The 7,485-nt window shown below is 37.2% G+C and overlaps 2 long non-coding RNA genes across 2 annotated transcripts in view; one reads left to right on the top strand and one right to left on the bottom strand.

The window, feature by feature from the left end:
• LOC117151520 overlaps positions 1 to 5,602 on the bottom strand; it is a 59,160-nt gene extending 53,558 nt beyond the window's left edge. The window contains exon 1 of the long non-coding RNA XR_004461510.1: positions 5,478 to 5,602. This is a non-coding gene — a long non-coding RNA (uncharacterized LOC117151520). The remainder of the gene's footprint in view (positions 1 to 5,477) is intronic.
• On the top strand, positions 5,480 to 6,170 carry LOC117151521. Its single transcript, XR_004461511.1, has 2 exons — positions 5,480 to 5,548; positions 5,641 to 6,170. It is a non-coding gene; the product is annotated as an uncharacterized LOC117151521 (long non-coding RNA).
• Positions 6,171 to 7,485: the final 1,315 nt, after the last annotated feature.

Below are 7,485 nucleotides of genomic sequence, written 5' to 3'. Positions count from 1 at the left end.
GTCGTTTAAACGACGGGGCGAGGTCCTCGATGAGTTTCAAGTAATCTCGGGCAGGCTCCAGTAAATTGGGGCACGCGTGTAAACGTTAAATCGTTTGGGGGATGGGATGAAGAACGTGTGTGGCATGATACAAAAAACAGCATCGTGTCATCGAAGGGGTAGTTATTGATACCTTGATATTTATTAAAAATGACTCGAAAAAATTGTTAATAAACTGCGAATAATATCATAACGAAATATTACGATATTCAGAGAATGGATAAATTGTTATCGTTTCTTTTGAATGGCTATTTCGTATTTCGTGTTAGTTAAAAATCACTTTCTTTCAGTATCAATTTATTCAAAATATCAAGTAAGAATGTAAACAACACGAAACATTTGGAAAATTCTCTAAATGTAGGATTTAAAAAAATGGTTAAAAAATGAAACTGGCTAGATTGTCACACCAACTCGTTTTTGTATTCTTCCAAATGCATCGATGAAGAATTTTAAAATATGCTTCTGTGAAGTACTGAACTTATTAAATCAATTAAATATTTGTCGGAGTCTGCTTACTCTGAAAAAATAAGAAGCAGAATCTTGACCTATATATTCCTTACGTACTAATTAAAGTAAATAATCTCCGACTTTTTACCTTTTCAAACGTTTGAATATTTTTCTCGATCTCGGTACCGAATCTCTGTGCGGTCCCGGGTGCCGATTTACGTCCTTCCTTTTTGACAGAAATTCACGGTAAGGCAATTATGGTCGCCAACAGCGTACAAAGCGGGACATTTAAGAAAACGTAAATGAATGATAACGGATCGATCGAGGCCGTTGAACTTACATAATCGTTACCAATTATGTGTTTTATTAACAACTCGATATACTGACAAATTTTGCATATGGCATGGTTCACGAGCGTGTCTCGTTGCGTAACATCGTTAAACCAGAGAACGAACGCGGCATGCGGCTTTAAAGATGCTTTTGCAACGCCGGCATCCGAAAAATTCTGACCATCAAGATCACGAACCGCTCGAGATAAAATTCCCTCGTATCGTTGGATCTTTTTCGCGTTTCGTGACTTGCCTTTCGATTAGTATACGCGGGAAACCAAAGAACCGAACGAAGTCGGAAATTTTCGAGCTATGAAATAAGAGAAAGATGAAAGACCTCTTGCATGTCGTTGTTAGTGTTGTTACGAGGTTCGTTTAATTCATTTCCTGTCGATGGAATACCTTTATCGGCTCTTTCGATGCGAGACCAGTCAAACTTAACGGGGACTTTATCGTCCCATTAATTTCCATCCGTACATAAAGAATCCTTATTTCGAATTCGCCGGTCAGTGAAGACGCGGAAGACGCGCTGTTAAATCCTGCCCCGTTGATAAAAGGCTTTGCTGGAAACCAAGTGGAAGCTTTTCATTTTAATTGGCTATTTTACATAAGCCCATCGACGATGTATCATTCCGCATAATTAAACAAGGCAATCGCCGAATTACGATCGGTCCGGGAGCTGCGCAAGTTTGATTTAAGGCACGTCGGTTTAATTGCGGTCAGCTATTTCGTCAGATTGCTCTGATCTCTTGGGAATCCTTTGAAGGCTCCGTGATTCTTGTTTCTTCGTTCAAAGTCGTAAATTTTTGAGATCCTACTATGTTTTGGTCTTGCTATTGTCTATATTCTTTGCTAATCTTGTTATACAGGGTGATTCGCAATTTAACACAATTGGAGTTAGCGAGACTCTATGGCTCGAAATAGGATAAAAATAAAAAATAAAATTGCGTTGGAGGCTTCGTTTTTGAGAAAATCGAGTTTGGAAGTTTGTGAAGTATACGTGAATTTGACCAATTTCCGGTTAGACATTTGACAAGCGATTATTTTACATGAGAAAATACAGTTGAAAATTACAGTTGAAAATGAAAAATAAAATTTTGTCGCTCAAGGCTTCGGTTTAGAGAAAATGGAATTTTAATGTGTCACGCGTACTATACAAATTTTCAAATTTAATGTTTTCGAAAGTGAGACTTTGGAAGAAAAATGTTGTTCTACATTTTCGGCTCATTTTCATTCTATCGATTATCTACTCCTGTCTAGCTAGGATTTAAGCAAATTTACGTATGCTTTACGAACTTTCAAACTCGATTTTCTCAAAGGTCAAATGCAATTTTGCTATTTTTTATTTTTGTCTTACTTTGACCCATAGATACTCCCTGACTCTATTTATATGCCATGAATTACGGACTGCTCTGTATATTCTTTGCTACTGTGTCTATACTTGGTTTTTTAACCTGAAATGGAATCACATGATCAGAATACGAGTTTATCCTGAGATCAAAGTGGTTCTTCAAGATATGAAATTAATTCAGGAATTTTATATCAAGTTCTTTATATTAGGAATGTAATATGTTTCTAAATAACATTTCAGTTAAATCATGCCTCGTAATTATGTAGAAGGATGCTACAGTCTATTTTAACAAGATATTCTAGAATAAGATTTGTAAATTGTATATGTATATCTCTTAATAAGCGATTGTCTCTTCATCGATTAAATTTCATATTCTAACATAAATTTTACCTAAGCAACATATTTTATTTTCAACGTATTCGTTAGAGTTTTGTTTTTTTCCGGCGAAGGACCTCTGAAAATCCATTAACTTTTACATATTACTTATTTATCTACATTTTTTGATAATTTAATGTAGATTTTTGATAAAATTAAAGAAATTATTTATTTTATGTACCATTTATTTTTTTATCCTAACATGGATATAGCTATATATAAAAGATACAAATCAAGATAGTAACGAATTAAATATTTATCCAAATTAAAAATTCTTAAGACTACATCGACATTTCTAAACCCAAATGCCCGAAAATCATACCGCCGACCGAAGGCTATCGAATTACGTAACGATCGTGACATTCTACCGAAAGAATTCGTCAAATCCCATTCTCCGACTGTCGACTTCCATTCCTCGAATTTCACCGGCTAATTACGGGGTTAATCGCTGCGAATTTCGAACGTTGGCTTTTCGGTCGAGCGGGATTCCGTGTGTTTTTCGAAATCGTGGCATACCTCGAATGCTAGAAGAATCGGAACTGTTCGGCCCAGTGATCCTGACCGGCACAATTACCCAAGGACGAAAGGAACCGGCAGGTGATCTCTTGGCTGAGAAACGTATTAGCAGATATTCCGACGTTCTTTTGGTCTGTTGGTGAGACGGGCAAAAAGCGTGGCCTAGTAGATGCCTAGGAAGACCTCGATGTCGGTCGACGCCTCCGCCATTTGTGGCAGGTGAAGCGAAATGTATCGCGGAACGCCGCCGGAAGAAAAAGGCTTCGGCTGTTGTTCGCTCGATTGGGACGAACGATCGAATACGATGCGAATCACGGCTCCTCAAATGGATGGGTTAGATTGGTGTCTTTGTTCCTAGGAGGCTCGATGGACACGCAAGGATAGAACGTGGAGAAGGAAGTTCGTGATGATTCGTGGTTAAATTAGGGGTAGGATGTGTGGCGTGATAGTCGAGGAGAAGAGCAGCTATATGTAAAGACAGTTGTACATAGAAATATCGTATATGTATATCCTTTTCTTTACTTTCTTGTTCTAAGATCAAGTTTACGATTGTTCATGATTAAATTAAGGGCAGAATGTTTTTAAATTTAAGAGGAAGAATATAATAGATTTAGATAATGTAATACATATTGGGGGAACATTGTGCATATTCTTCTTAGATTTTTTTACAATGATTATTGGTGTTCGTGTATATTATAGTTTTTGAACAAAATCATCCATGAAAAAATGAAAAAGAAAAAAAAAGAACAAAACGTTCGATGAAAAAATCATGAATTTCCATTTTCGCATTATCATTTATATAATTAATTATATAGTGTTTCTCCGTGTGAAAACAGTGGCATCGTCAAATATAAATCTCGCCAGCCGACAGAAACTTCCTAATCAAATCGACTGAGAATATTATCGCGATGGCAGGTGGATCATTAAACAATCTCAACGACTAGTCGAAGAGATCGTTGCGTGCTCGTTCGCGGCCGTGTTCGCAGATAGCGCGAGCAAGATATTCATTCGTTGGCTGTCTCGAAGATCTTCCTAGTCCCTCTGAACTACTGCGAACAACAAACAAGAAAGAAAGACGGAGGCAGCGACTTTTTTTTGAATATTTCAGCCTCGCACCTGCCACCCGACCGACGAGTTCAGACCTCAAGGACTAGGAATAGTCGTGATTTTTTTGCGGCCACATCGGCTAATTCGTTTCGCAGGCTCGTAAGTGTCACTCGAAGCGAGCCTACGATTCGTTTAGTCTGTGCGATATCAACCGACCTCTTCCATAGGCGAAGAAAATGATCGTGAGGCTCGATCGTCTTTGGCGACTACCACTTTTTCTCCGCTACCGCATTTTCTCCAGGATCCTTTTGCCTTGTGCCGCGAACACGCGGCTGACATTTCATTCGATCGCGATCCGTAGAATCGTTTCGTGAAATATCCTTGTTCTGCCCTCCTGCTCGACAGACACCAATTTAGTCGTACGTCTTAATGGCTGTGTTATTTACCGATCTTCTATCCTCGAGATTCTCTTAATGAGCGACCTCGTCGTCGAGGTAGCGTACTCGTTTTATGGAGAATGTTCTGCTTTTCGTTTTGCGGTCGTTCATGAAGAGATTGAAGGTTACGGTAATTCGAAATGCACGCAGAATGACGAAATGTGATAGGAATGGGACAGATATAAAACACAGAAGTTTTTCTTTCATCACGCTTCGTAAGCTAATTGAGCTCTTCATACCCTAATTTAACTTTTTCTATTGTTCCAAGCTTTTACCAATTTAAGGAAATCTCGGAATACTTATCAATATTTAGACTACGGATTCTTATGCCTTTACACGGGATTTAAAAATGTAACAGGATACATATAACGTGTAAAAATATACAAAAAATTTAATAGTATATCAATCGTTGTAATATTCTTACTTGCTTCAACCTTTAATATTAGAGATTGAAACAAATCTGTGCTCGGGTTCCATTTTTAATTATGTTCGTAAAAAAACTAGTTTCGCATAAAATTATTAACCGTACACCCGTTTGTTAGCAAAACCTTTTTTTTTTGATAAAGGTAAACGTTTGTAAGAAAGAAATTCAAGGGTACCAATTTCCTTACGAAGAATTTGATTGTTTGGCGATAAAGAATAAAATCCAATGAAAATGTACTATATTTTCTATAACATATCTAATTCAAAATTTTGGAGATCGTTTTTAAAATGTCCTATAAAACTTTCTTATTAAAAGCAAATATCACACGAATCTAATTTTACATACACAAATAAAGAGAAACTTCTACATTCGAGAACAAAGAAAGCACACAAACATCTCGCAAGAAACATCCAGAATCTCCCAAAAGATCTACAAAGAGAAACTTTCTGCTCTCCCAAGAAACTCTCCCTAACCCGCTCGAGTTACAAATTTATTTTCATATTCTTTTACACGAGGTGCTCGTTGGAGCAGCGGACAAAGGATCGTAAGCGAGGGTTGTTTCCTGGTGAAGAAAACGATGGCGGTAAGTGAAAGACAATAGACTGATGCCTGGACTGTTACGTCGCCCGTTACGCAAAATCACGAGATGTTCCATGCTTCGAGGTCTATTCACAGCGACGAGAACAAAAATACGAGACAACGAAGAACGGCACGTGGGAACCGGATAGAGGCACGTGCCTCGGGTTTCGACAACTCCTGGTGAGCGGCGGACTATTTCCGCGTGACGAGGAAATTGTTCTCCGACCGCCCTGACGCCGCGGGAGGCGACTCGCAGAGGTTCGTCGCGCCCTCGCAGCGGGTGATGGACCTCGCGTGGTCTTACGCTCGTCTTTTCGGACTACGATTGACTACGAAGTTTAAAACGACTCGGAAATTCACCCGGTGATGATAATCTCTGCGAGTCACTGAGAAAAATGATCCACTGCCGATCAAGACTGCGGAGAATTTGGATCTAAGAGGAGTTTCAGTTTTTAGGGTTGAAAGAGGATTGATGAAGAATGGAATTTTGGTTTTTCTATTGATTTACTTATTTTCTTTGCGTTGCACATAAATAAACTAAGAATGTTTATGGATGCATATACTGAAATTTAGTGTACCAAATGCGCGTAATATGCAAAAATAGTATAGACACACATAGTTATTTACTAATTGAAGCGTTTTATTCTATATACGGATAATCAGATTCTATATACGTTTCATTCTTATAGTGTCAACTTTTTGCTTGGCTTAATTAATTAGTATGCCAATGGTGTACGAATATTTTGTATAACCACTACATGTGAAATATTTAAAATATAGCATAACATTTAACACGCATATGTATAATATTTGACAAGATAACTGTCACGGTGGTCATCGGTGACCGGTGTTATTAAATTTTTGAGGATCGTTAAAATCAGATACATTTCATAATCATCACTAAACTAATCATTTAGATAACATCGTCACATAAAAAGTAGTCAAGTATAAGTAATATTTTTCGAAACTTAAATGCTATTTACATATGGTTTTTTTTAAATTTAATTTGTATTTTACAATTTATCTAACTGGGCATTTGGTAAATTTTTCTAATTTACATATTGTGGCCCTCGAGTAAGAAAAATATGTAAAATCCGTCTGACAGCTACGAGTTAATGAATGATATAAACTTTTACTTAAGACTTTATCCGATTGCCTTACTCGATTAGAAATTCTATTCCAGGTACTCTGTGTCATAAAATAAAATACCATTCAGCAAATCAAAGCAATTGCCAAACTGTTTTTAGATTTTTAATTTTTACGTGACAATTCGTTCTTTGCTGGTTTAATTACCGTTAACTTACAGCCCTTTAATCGTGTTTTTATAAATTTCATACTTTTTATTAAAAATTTTTTAATCAATTTTTTTCTTCCACTTTTTCTTAGCGAAGAAATGAACTGGAATGCTCGCGAAACGTCGAATCGAACGTACTAATAAAAAACAAGATCGAAACGTAGAGAATCATACATATATCAATTATCAACTATTAAGCATAATTACATATACATCTATAATTATATGATCACAATCAACAAAACATACTCATGAAATCGATTATAACACTTTCACTGAAATCTCCCTCTATTAAAACTACGTAGTTCTCACCAGAAAAAGAGGAACACGAAAATAATTCCATTAATTAAGACACCAACAATTTCAACGTACCACGTATCGACCAAGTTAAATGACGAACAACTCGAGCGTAGACGTTTATAAATGACAAGTAAATTCAGGATCACAGACACGGATGCAGAGAGGAAGCGGTTGGTCGTTAACATGCTAGAATCGTCGATATACGGACGACCTAATCGATGAAGCCATACGAAGGCTAGAGAGTGGCCGTTTTGAAATGACCAATGATCGACGTTGAGTCGCGGGTTACTTTGCATTCCGTACATCATGCTAGCACTCCCTAGAACTTAGCGAGGGAACGCGTTCCC

This window comes from Bombus impatiens, unplaced genomic scaffold (assembly GCF_000188095.3).
Source record: "Bombus impatiens unplaced genomic scaffold, BIMP_2.2 scf_0257, whole genome shotgun sequence".
NCBI classification, from domain to species: Eukaryota; Metazoa; Arthropoda; class Insecta; order Hymenoptera; family Apidae; genus Bombus; species Bombus impatiens.
The sequence above is the reverse complement of the archived record's forward strand: the minus strand, read 5'-3'. Positions and strand labels throughout refer to the sequence as shown.